Source organism: Carlito syrichta, unplaced genomic scaffold, assembly GCF_000164805.1.
Source record: "Carlito syrichta isolate Samal-C Ts95f unplaced genomic scaffold, Tarsius_syrichta-2.0.1 Scaffold303625, whole genome shotgun sequence".
NCBI lineage: Eukaryota > Metazoa > Chordata > Mammalia > Primates > Tarsiidae > Carlito > Carlito syrichta.
The window spans coordinates 667,885-680,857 of NW_007247721.1; the positions used below are offsets into that span (position 1 = coordinate 667,885).

Below are 12,973 nucleotides of genomic sequence, written 5' to 3' on the forward strand. Positions count from 1 at the left end.
TTTGGTGAAGACTCCTCTTACAACTTCAGAAGTACAAGCTTTCAAATAGTAGTGTTTCTCCCCCAAAATAAAACACAAAAGGAATTGATTTCTATCAATCACCACATTACTATATGTAAATGTGAACAAGTATCAGCTGGAAGTATCTACACTTTGAATTCTTCATAGGCAAAAACCTACCTAAGTATTTCCTAAAGTGCCTAGCATTGCTTTACACTGATACAAATATATATTTACAGAATGCCAAGAGAACAGTCCTTCACAAACTGTATTCTCCAGAATACTAGTGTCCTGTAGCACTGGTCTTCTGCAAAGAAGATCCCTGGTCAAGAAAGTCTGAAACGCACTCTACTTGCTTCTCAGAGGGGTACAATGCCTATCAGCACATTAAAGGCTTTGAGAAGCCCTGCTGTTTATTTTAAAAAATCTTTTTTTTTTTTCATTTTGCACTTCCCAAACCTCAGTTTTTCTTCATGTATATACCCAGGGGTGATGTCTGAAATATTTTAGTAACTAGTAAAACACATGCAATTAACAGTCAGAAGAACATAGGTGCCTTACAGTGTGAAAGCGCAATCCTGAACTCCTCCTTTGTCTATCCCCTTAAACTTTTAGTTGCTGCAGCATGAGGAAATAGTGGTGGGAAGCCATAGGAGAGGGACTAGAAGAGTGGGGAAAGTGGGGGGTCCACCCTTGGAGCATCAGCTGCTTACTAATCAAGGCAGAATTATTTCTATATTTTAATCATTGGCATAACTGTATCAGTGTATAGTTATTGAATATCAGTCCTGAAAGACAGCAGTCTTTCACAGAACAGTCTGGAATTCCCATGAAGAATTAAAAGGCCTTTCCCAGTAAGGAATACCAACTATCAATATGCAAAGGTTCACAGCTTGTTTGCATTTTTAGGAGTCTTTTTTAAAAAAAAAAAAAAACCATACTATAGCTCCCAAAGGGTTATTCCCATCCTAAAATCTAAAATAATGAGGACAGAGTAATAAGTTAATAGCCTAGGGGTCTCCTTAAGAATGATCTTCCTTCTCTTGGGAAGATGAGTTAGAGGCCTGTTCAGCTATAGTTTTTTATTAAGCACTCTAATTCCAGGACCTGCTAGCCAGGGGTAGGAAAGTTTCTCTCTTGACATTCATATATCCTGGGAAGCCCACCATTAGAAGCAAATGTCATTCTTTCCAATAGGTCACTTGTGGCAACTTCCTTTCTGAGAACAAATTCCTTTAATCCAATATTCCTAACTTATTCCAATGCAAATTTCTTACTTTTAAAGTTTATTTTATATCACTTTAGTTTGTATTTAGTAACATTTCCACACAGTTATCCACTGACATAAAATCATCGAATACCTTTAATGCTACCATATTATTTCTAATCCTGGTAGAAAAGTTTCTGACAAAATAGTTCAACAAAACATTGTCACAAAAAGAGAAATTATGATCAATTACTTTACCATAATTTGTTCAGGTGTCCTCAGCTCTATTAAAATTCCCACTAAAATTATGTGAATTTTAAATTAGAAGCATGACACACAATGCTGGGCATTGATAAGAACTAAATACATTTTTAAAAATATTTTAAAAATTCTGCCTATGGTCTACATGCCAAATAACATTATCTTCAATAATTACAGAAATTTAAACAATGTTACATTTTCTTTGCAAACGAAATTTTAAGAGTATAGTTGTCTTCCCTTCTTTTTGGGGAATGTGTTCCAATATCCCCACTGGATGCTTGAAACCATGGATAGTACCAATCCTCATATTTTTTCCTATATATATGTACCTGTGATAAAGTTTAATTTATAAATTAGGCACAGTAAGAGACTAACAATGATAATTTATGATGAAAGAGAATACTTTTAACAATATACTGTAACAAAAGTCATAACTTGTCTCTATCTCTCAAAATATACTGCACTCACCTACTTTTAGAGCGTGGTTGACTGTGGGTAACTGCAACTATGGATAATGGGAGACTACCATATAGTCATATTTCATTTGCATAATTTTATATTATTAAAAATTTTAAGTACACTTTTAATAATTTAGAAAAGTCACTGTATGGTCTTCTCTCTTACAGTTATTATTCACATCCACTCCAAATAAAGTGTTTTGACTAAAAGAATGCTTGTGCTTATTATTTCAAGCTTTTTTTTTATAAGGTATTAAAAGCCTTCCTTTTGTAATTACATAATTCGGAGGCGTCATTTCTTCAAACCTAACACAAAGGCAGGCAAGTCCCAGCATTACCACCTTTCTTTTCTTTGTCGCTTAATTCCCATGTCCTTCTCCATCAATTCTAGTGAATAAAATTCCAAAATCAATCAGGCACTGTGGCTCATGCCTGTAATCCTGGCACTTTGGGAGGTACAGGCAAGAGGACTGCCTGAGCTCAGGGGTTCGAGACCAGCCTGAGAAACATGGAGACCAAGTCTCTGAGCAACATGGAGACCATGTCTCCACAATAAATAAATAAATAAAATTAGCCAGGCATGGTGGTGTTCGCCTGAGGTGGAAGGATCACCTGAAACCAGCAGGTCGAGGCTGTGGTGGCCATGAGCGTACCACTGCCCTCCAGCCTGGGTGACAAAGTGAGACTTTGACTCAAAAATCAATCAATCAGTAAAAGTTTCCAAGACAAAATGTTTAAGTGCTAAATATTAGGCATGACGTGTTTAACAAAAAAAGGGTGGAAAAGTAAAAAAAATCAACATGAGTTACTGAAGATGACTTCATTCTTCTCAATCTAATCTAACATTATCACATCAAAGTCTAACAAAAAAAACCAATCAACTAATCTGTTATGATTAACAAGCAATGTATAAATAACAAATTCCGATTTAAGTATAAAATCTCATTTTAATGATTCCCTTCATCTTTCCTTCCCACCTGACTTTTCATCAATTATTAAAGTTTCATATTTCACTGTCTTTGTTTTACTCTACCTTTCAGCGGAAAATGTTAACTTGTAAAATGAAGAAAGTAAAATATAGCAAAACAAGCGAAGAGTTCATGATAAGAAACGTCTAATTAAGAATGAGGTTGTGCCACACCAAAGAAAACAAACTATTTGTCTTTTGAAAGACATAACCTGGCCGGGCTCGGTGGCTCAGCCTGAGGCTGAGGTGAGTGGATTACCTGAGCCCGCGGGTTCAAGACCCGCCTGGGCAACTTGGTGAGACCTCATCTCTACAATAAATCAAAAAATTAGCTGGGCGTGGTAGTACACGCCTGTAGTTCCAGCTACTTGGAAGGCTGAGGCGGAAGGATCGCCAGAGCCCAGCAGGTCGAGGCTGCGGTGGCTGGGAGCGGCCACTGCACTCCAGTCTGGGTGACAGAGTGAGACTCCAACTCAAAAAAAACCCAAAAAACAAAACAAAACAACAAAAGAAAGAAAGACATAACCTGAAACAAATGCGACAAGAAACAGGAACCAGAAAGACAAAGGTAAATTTGGCATTAACACCTGGAAAACCACCAAGCAAATTAAGACAGCCATTATAAAGCTTTTAAACCTCAGAAGCTCCGATCATAGAGGTTTATCCACCCAAAGGAATTTATAGATAGCCATCTTCTAAAATCATTAAACTAACTTAGAAAAATGTGAGTTGAAATCAGAGTTCTTAATTATTAATTCCACCGCAAACAACTGCAATTAAATATTAGTTATTTAAAACAAATATTTTATTCCCAATTATATAATATGTTATAGAAAACAATAAAAAGTAGCAAATAAAGTCCTTACTAAAAAAACTGTCACCCAGGGTAAACTAATATTCTGGTACAGTTTGGTCTAGTTTTATATATGTGCATGCATGTGTGAGTAGGGGAGTGGGAGTACGTCAAACATTTCTGTATGAAATGAGAACTATGCTCTTTGCTATTTTCAATTTTAATTTTCTCTATTTAATATTTTTCAAAAACAGGATATTTAATGGTCAAGACATCCTGAACCTTTGAACTACCTTATTGTAACAAGTAAGAGTTAAAACCTCTCATCTAAGTTCTTCTGAGAACTAAAACATGCCACTGTAAAATAAGAAATATTCAATATCAACCATAAACATTATTTTAGAAGCACATAGTAGTCCCTGAATTGTACCCCACATCTTTAACATAAAAATAACTTTAAAAAACAAAATAAAAAAGAACACAGTAAAAAAAAACAACAACTGAGTTCTTGAGGAAGGCATGAAGAAATGGCTTGATGAATTAAAAAGATATCACCAGAATTTATTTATTAAATTTAATAGATTCCATAAGGTGTTTCTGAGATGTCTTCTACCATGGACAATCAAGAACTGCCTATTATTTTGATGCAGGCTTTCAGAAGAGAGTCCTTAATTGTCTTTACAAATATCAGTAGACAATCTCTTATAATCCAAAACCATCATCAAAAATTAGTACACCAGATCATAATGGTCCCATTAGATTCATAAGGAAAAAATTTATGAAGATTTATACCAAACTTTACACTTGGACATTATTGTACTTCATGGTTTACAAAGTACTTTAAATATTCATGATCTCATTTGAGTTTCAAAACAACCCCAGAGCAAAGGAATCCAAATTTACAGATTAAGTAAAATATAGTTAGGAAGTAACATATCACAACAGAATTTACATATCCCCTGGTGTTTTTTTCTGTATCACAAATGTGTGGGGGGGACCAAAAAAAAGAAAGAAACCACTAGTATTTATAAAAAATTGTGCATTTATTCTTACATGTTTAAACCTCAGTCACTTTCAAAATACTGTCCATTTGATGCCATTACACCCATCAAGATGTTTTTTCCACTGCTCAAAACAGTTTTTGAACTTATTGATTTTGATGCCTTTTAGTGCTTCTGCTGTTTTTCGTTTCATCTCTTCCACACTGGCAAAACGTTTACCCTTCAGGAGTTTTTTTTTTCATGGGGGAAATAAAAAAAATTTTTTAAAAAGGCACTTGGGGCTAGACTAGGTGAACAGGGAAGGTAGGGTACGGAGGTTGTGCAATTTTTGGTCAAAAACTGCTAACATTCAGCTCAGTGTGCTCGTAAATCACCCATCATGAAATGAGCAAACATGCTGAAACAATCTCCAAAAAAAACTTCACTGAAGCCAAATGCAGCTTCTCACAATAGCACTAGCTAGGTTCCTAGAATACTTACCTAGCAGAAGCCTGTATGCTACAAGAAGCTCACTCTCCAAAAAATAATTGTTTTGGGAGGTTCCCCTAATATATTAAGTATAAGTTTATTTTATAGCTTTGTTTATTTCTAATCATAAAAAGCAATACATGTTCGTAACCCACTCTCCCCCCAAAAGTAAAGAAAAACCATCCTTCTGACATACAGAAAAGAATAAAAATTTTTCATCTTACCACAAAGGGAAAATTACCATTAACATTATTTTTCTAGATATACCCACACAACCTCACTTGGTGCTGCTTGTCTGTCTCATAATACATAAATTCACTTTAGTACCTAAAAATGCAGTTATTACAACAGCCAGTTAATACAAGAATCCAATTGTTTATTCAGCCACAAAAACTAACATGTCATTCTGTCTTGGCATTTAATCTGTTAATCTCTCCTACCAAGTAGATAAAGCCATTCAGTCAGTCAACTCTTTACTACCATTAACGTTTTGGTCCTCTCATCTCACAAAAGGTATGTAAGTAGTAATTCTGAAGGTGTCACAAGTGTAGATACAGTGCATCGTGTTGAATGCTAAAATGCAAAATGTGGTCCATTCAAGGAAATGGTCAAAGCAAAAAAAAAAAAGCAGAAAATTAGAAACATTATTTGGCATTATGAAGGGCATCGCAAATTTCACTGCTACCTTCAAGGACAAATAAATACCGTGATTTCAGATTTGAAAAAAAAAAATCAATTGCTAACTAACACACAATGCTAGGAACAGATCACCACGAGAACCAGATATTAACAATCTCATAAAGCAATGATTTAACCCTTTGCACTTGGAGATATCTCATGGATAACCTACCAGCAACTCAATCGTACTTTTGACAAAACAGTGAAAAACAATTCACTTCATTTTAATGGGACCAATTGTTTTATTGTGATATCTGCCTTATAATGGACATTGAGGAACTTATTTATGACAAAAAAAATCAAAATTTAATCTTATATTTTTCTAACGTTTGGTAACATGTATAACAGTTACCAACATGCATTATAGGCTCATTGATACATGCTGTGCAACAATAATTTGTTTGATGTCTTCCACTTGGTGTTTTTCTACTCAAGAAGACAATGCAGTCTCGTTTTCTTCCTTTCACATTAATATGTAGTTTATTGTCCAATCTGTACACCACTGTGAAAGCACTTCACACATTCTTTCTACATAAGCCAACTAATTTTTTAATGTATATCACATTATATATTCCATCTCTTTTTTGCTTTTTCGTGTAATTTGAATGAAAAACTTAAAGGAAACAAACATTTTTGAAAAATGTGCACTGGCGTTAAGTTTGTCCTGTATAATCATGGGCAATCTCTTTATGTCGCCTGAGAGGGGACAGCTGAATGCAAAGGGCTAATACTGCTCTTACTTCCAGGAAAACAACTTTTTGATAATTGTAGTATTATCAGATATACCTTTTAATTGTTTAGGAGTATGTGCACTGCATACATAAGTAGGTCTCTAAAGTATAACACTGTATTCATTGTCAATGATCCTCCCCAGGAGATGTGCACTGGTGGTTCTGCTTACCTTCTCACCGCTAATAAATATAATGGACTAATCCAAGAGAAATCACTTAACACAAGTTAGTATAAAGAAATCTTCCCAGGGTTTTTTTTTTTTTTTAAACAAGAAAGAAATTAGGTGGCAGATGTTTGTAAAACTAAAATGCTGTTGACAGCCATTATTTACTGCCTTATCAAGAAAGTACAAGCACTGAAACAAACAAGTAAGGATAACAGAGGTAAGCAGGATCAAAAAGTAAATACAATACTGAAGCTATCCAATACCCAATTTCAATTATTTCTGAAGTCTAACTACATTGTTGCCCTCTCCGCCATTTGGTTATTTGCTTTTTTCATGGAATACACGGATGTACAAATGTTCCCATTTACTTAAAGGGGGTTCTAAGATCTTCAATTAAGCATACCTAACTATCTGACTAAATGCCTTAAAGTGCCAAAAGCCTTAGTTAAGGTCTTTACAAAGTACATAAGAACATATACAGCATACCATGTTTTGTGTTTTTAAAAAGGGGTGGAATAAGAAAACATATATCTCTGCTTATGGTCACAAAAAAACCCAGGAAGAACAACAGAAAAAATAAAGTTAGTTACCTAATGGGGTAATGGATAGAAAAGATTGAAGGAATATGAAAATATGTCACGCAGTACATCTTACTGTTTTAGCCTTTGGAAGCATGTTAACAATCTACATATTTAAAAAATAATAATAAAAATGCAAAGAAGAGAAACAGCTAAAACTGAAAGCAGCTAATCCAATCATATTTCAGATGAATACCACAACCCACTGAAGGGAAAAACAAAATTAATCCAAGTAATTTAGGAACTCACTATTCAATTTATATATCATCAGTTTCAGTGGAGCAAGGGAAAAGGGAAGAACAACAAATATTCACTCTTTTATTAAGTCAGTTTTTTGTAGTGGTATGGATGGAGCAATTATGCAGTTATTTTAGATATGTCATAGACTTGAGCAAGTAGTACATTTTTTGATGATGCTGGGAACCAAGAATCTCACTGTGGAAGACATACAAATATGAAGTGGGAAAAAGAAAAGAACTGAACAGTAATAAATTACAAAACACTAAAAAAAAAAAAAGAACAGGAGTCCATAACTACATACCAGTAAATCAATCGATGGGGGAGAAGAGAAGGAGAGAAGGCTCTTATAGAGTGAATCCCTATTAGAAAATGTAGAACAGCCAAAGTAGAAAATCATTTTGTAACCATCCTAATTAAGAATGGCTCAGGCAATAATCATGAGTGGGTGATACACATAAAGGTAAACGGTGATGGGTAGCATATTTGCATGATCTTAAAATGTCTTTCCATAGACTAATTCAAAGGGGTGGGAAGAATAGGCACTTTAACCAAAGCATGTGACCAAACACAGTATCACCCATAAAGGGTAGATGGACATCATGAACCTCCAGATCTTACCCTGGGGACATACCATCACTTACATGATTTTTCTGTTCAGGAATACGTAATTTGAATGTAAATAAGAAAAAATATCAGACAACTCCAAGATGAGAAATGTTCTATTAAAAAGAAGAGCAAAACAGATCATATTCTTCAAAAATGTCAACTTCACAAAAGAAAAAGGCAGGCTGTGAAAATGTTCCAGATAAAAGAAGACTAAAGAAACACGACAACCAGATGCAATATCTGATCTTACACTGATCCTGTATTAGAGGGTGGAAAAACTGCTATAAAAACCAAACTGACAAAAACTAGAATACAAACAGTAGATTAAAGAATTCTATCAATGTGAAATGTATTGAAATTGGTAACTGTACCATGACTATGAAAAAATCTTGTTTTTGGAAATACTAAAGTATCTAGGGATAAAGAAGCACAGACAAATAAAACTCAATGTCAAATAGGTCTAGAAAAAAAGAATGTCTATGTAGGAGAGACAGACCCCTATCACCCAGAGTTTAAAATCATTAAAAGTAGTTAATGACCCCAACATTGCTCATCCAACATTGGACAATGTATCTTCTTAACTGTATATGAAGTCCAAAAGACAACAAGCACGTATGGCAAGAGCCAAAAATCTGCAATATAATAAAAAGCATCAGTCCCAAACACATTTTTGGGTTTGGCCATTCTTTTCCTGCATCATGTTTACTCCCTACTGACTGTTAGTCAGCCCATTACAATCCATAATAATCTAATCTTTGGGGAAATTTCCACTGATCTGAAGATACCCCACCCTGCTTAGGGGGTGCCAGTGAATTACTTCACGTAAAATTGGTTAACTCCCATAAGTAAAATTTAACACTCTTAATTCAGCTTTAGAGAGACAGTGTAGCAAAGGGTTTAACAGCTAAGACTCTACATTCAGTGTTTTAACTCTGGTCCTGCTGCTTGCTAACAATGTGATCCTGAACAAGCTGGTTACCCTGAGCCTAAGTTTCATCATGTGAAAATGGAAAGAAAAACACTACTCATTCAAAATGCTGTTGTAAAAATTAGGTGTTCAAAAAATGTTAGATAGTAAACAAAATGCTTTACTTAAGAAGCAGGTGGGTATTTGTTCCTTTAAGACTTGAGTAAGTTCTGAAAATTATATTAGAAATAGGAATTAATTGCTTACTTCAGTATTTCCTATGTTGAGATCTAGTAACTATCGGGTACATTTTTAAAGTTACATAAAACTAATGGATTCACATGTTGATGAAACAAAGCACTATCTAAATAATGTATAAAAAGCAAAGTTTTTCTTCAACAAGTAAACTGCAGTATAAAATAGGTAGGGAGCTTATAAAAAGACTTGAGATATATATCAACCAATTATAAACAAATTATAAATCTTACCTGAATCCTAACTCCAACAATTTTTATATATACACACGTGGGTAGAGGTGTGTGAGATACAACTGGGAAAACTTGAATGTCTGAATATCTGATATTAGAAACTATTGAGTTACTTTTAGTAGTTGCTATTGTTAATTTTAGGTGTGATAAGCATATTTTTTCCTAAATATTCTAAAGCAAATTCTGAAAACACTGACGAACTAACATAATACAGGATTTGCATAAAAATAAAGTGGGGGTAGAGATGAGACGATTAGAGACCATTAGCTTGTAATAACTGAAGCTGGACGATAGGTACTATGGGTGAATTATAACATTCTATTTGTATATATGTTTAAAACTTCCCATTTTTTTTTAAGTTTCAAAATCCAAAAGAAAAGAAAGTTGACAACTTTCACTCAGCAGAAACAATAGGGAAATTAATTCAACATTAATAAAATGAGGACTGTGAAAATAAGGTAACAGAAAAGGATAAAAATACAGACAGGAACAATAAATATATTTTGAGACTTAAGAGGTTCAAAAGAATTGAAAGATAATCCAAACTATATGTAACCCAAACTAACCATTAAAAAAAAAAAATAGGACGGGCACGGTGGCTCACGACTATAATCCCAGCACTTTGGGAGGCCGAGTTGAGAAGGATTGCCTAAGCCCACGGGTTTGAGACCAGCCTGAACAATTTGGCGAGACCTCATCTTTACAATAAATCAAAAAATTAGCCAGGTATGATGGTACTTGCCTGTAGTTTCAGTTACTTCGAAGGCTGATGCAGAGGGACCACCTGAGCCCAGCAGGTTGAGGCTGAGGTGGTCATGGGCGTGCCACTGCACTTCAGCCTAGGTGACAGAGTGAGACTCTTTAAATAAGTTATTAAAACAAAACAGGGCAACCCCTTTGGGTGCCCTCCCGCTGTGGGAGCTTTTCTGTCCTCTCAATAAATCCTGCTTTCTCAAAACAAACAAACAAAAAAACACAGGCCAGGTACAGTGGTTCATGCCTGTAATCCCAGCACTTTGGGAGGTCAAGGCAGGAGAACTGCTAGAGTCCAGGAGTCCAAGACCAGCCTGGGCAATACAGCAAGACCTCATCTCTACAAAAATGAATAGAAAATAAAAGGACAGACCGAGAGCGAGAAAATTAGCCAGGTATGGTGGTACATGCCTGTAGTCCCATCTACTCAGGAGGTTGAGGCAGAAGCTCGTCCAGGAGATTGAGGTTGTGGTGAGATGCGATAAAGTCACTGCACTCCAGCCTGGGGCAGCAGTGAGATCCCAACTCAAAAACTAACAAACCAAAAAACCCCTATGCACCTTTAAAGTTATTTCATCTATGTTCCCTAAACTTTCCTTCTTTTCAATCCAAAATCCTTGTTATTCTAGACCCTCACTGGCATTGTAACCGTTTCGTTTCTACACCTCACCTTTTCTTCACTTTTTTTTTTTAAGAGGTGGGTACAATTCAGGGTTAGGTATACAAATATTCATTATGCAGGTACCCTTCTCCCCCGGCAGATTCCCACTATTTTCTTCGCTCTTATTTCTTTCCAATATTTTCTTCCCATCTTCTTTATATTTATTTTCTTTTCCTTTTTGACCACAAATTTCAGACTAACAAAGTTGAAGCAATGAAAAGTAAAACTGGAAACAAATGGGGGCTTAATGGCTTCAGTCACAAATACCTTTCATTTGAAGGGTCTCAAAAACTACTGCTTTTCAACACTCATTAGCTCGTTTCCGTGCAAAACTGCCCAATCTGTGTTACTGGGGTAGCCATACCAATATCACTGCTTCTTAGTATGTAAGGTATTTTATTAAAAGTTTGGACAGATTCAATTAAACCTTGATCAGTATACATTAAGACACAGCATGATTTGAAATCCAGGCTCTGGCAACTACCAACTGAATTAGTTTACTCAACACCTGAGCATCTAACACATACCAGGCACTGGGACAAATACAAAGACATAACAATTACATAAATGGTTACAATACATACTGATGCTACAAGAGAGGCGTGTATAAAGTTTGAGAAGCACAAAATATTTTAAAGAAAGTTAGATGAGATGATATTTCAACTCTGCAATTCTATTAATCTAAATTCCTTTAAGCCTCTTCTTTTTAATTAAAAGGGAGTATCCAGATTACAATTTCCTATCAAAAGATGCTGCCTAGGTGCTTTAAAATTTGAATAAAATAGCTAAAACTTATTATTAAGCACCTAGTATGTATGAGCTTTCCATACATGGTCTCATTTAACAGTCACAAAAATCCCAAGAAGGAAGTAGTATTACCATCATTTTACAGATAAGGAAAGTTTAGAAAGTCTAAAATAACTTACCCAAAGTCTCAAACATATAGAGGAAAATAGGGATTTGAATCCAGATCTTCTGATTCCAAAGCCTATTCTCTTTCCACTAAACTATTTGTCACATTTTCTTCAAGTACATAAAAACAAAACTTCCAGAGATCATCCTCTTAAAGAGCAACCACGAGAAAAACTTAAGATAGCAATAAAGTACAAAGAAATAACCAATTGTGTTTGTAAAGCCAGAGTATCTGCAATGTACACTCCACATAACAAAATGCCAAAAAGATAAACCTAAATATAACCAATATACAAGATATGTGTGACATACGTACATTCTAGAAACTAGTTAATAAAAACTAATGAGATTTTGTGATTTCTTCCAACTGTTTTATCTTTACCCTTACTTGGGTCCAACACAAATAAATGACCAAGGAGGGCACGGCCCAGCATATTTTAGAGTATTAACATGTTGGATTCCACATAATTATTTAAAAGTACATATTACATAATACGGGATATAAAAGTGCATATGAAATGCTATCAAATACACTTTTTAAAAGAATGCAATACGAGCCCACTGTGTGATCATTAACAAAACTTAGCTATTTGGAAGCAACGTTACACGCTAATTTTTGTGTAAACTTCCTTAAATTCATTTTTCCAGTTTACCCATTTTAAACTGTAAATCTGAACCAGCAAACACAACATCCCTGAAAAATAAGTTAACCCTTTACAACAAATGAGGGGGAAAAAGGAGAAATTTTTTTGTGTTCAATCCCAAAGCTTGTTAGAAAAAGAATTCGAATCAACATAAGTCGCTGGATCCGCGGGACAACTTTTTCTTAGGGTACTCCCTCTCCCAAGCCCAAACTTCGCCTTAGGACAAATTTTGAGATTAAGATAAATTGGCTTGAGGCAGCCTTCGCTGTCTAGCTCATTTAGAGACCCTACTGTAATTCTGGAAATCTCCCTCAGCGGCAGTGACCTCAAACAACAAAAGATCTGTTTCTGTCGTCCTCAAGGATTCGAGAACGCGGTGCACACGTCCCCCCTTAAAGAGAACGGGGCCCAAGCCAGGAGTCGCACAAAAACAAACCACCGCGTTCCGTGCGC

The 12,973-nt window shown here is 35.2% G+C and overlaps 1 protein-coding gene across 7 annotated transcripts in view; it reads right to left on the reverse strand.

Annotated features, from left to right (window-relative positions):
- The window catches only part of ZNF638 (zinc finger protein 638), an 89,381-nt gene that overhangs the window by 75,670 nt on the left and 738 nt on the right, over positions 1–12,973 (reverse strand). The gene's annotated exons all lie outside the window — the stretch shown is intronic.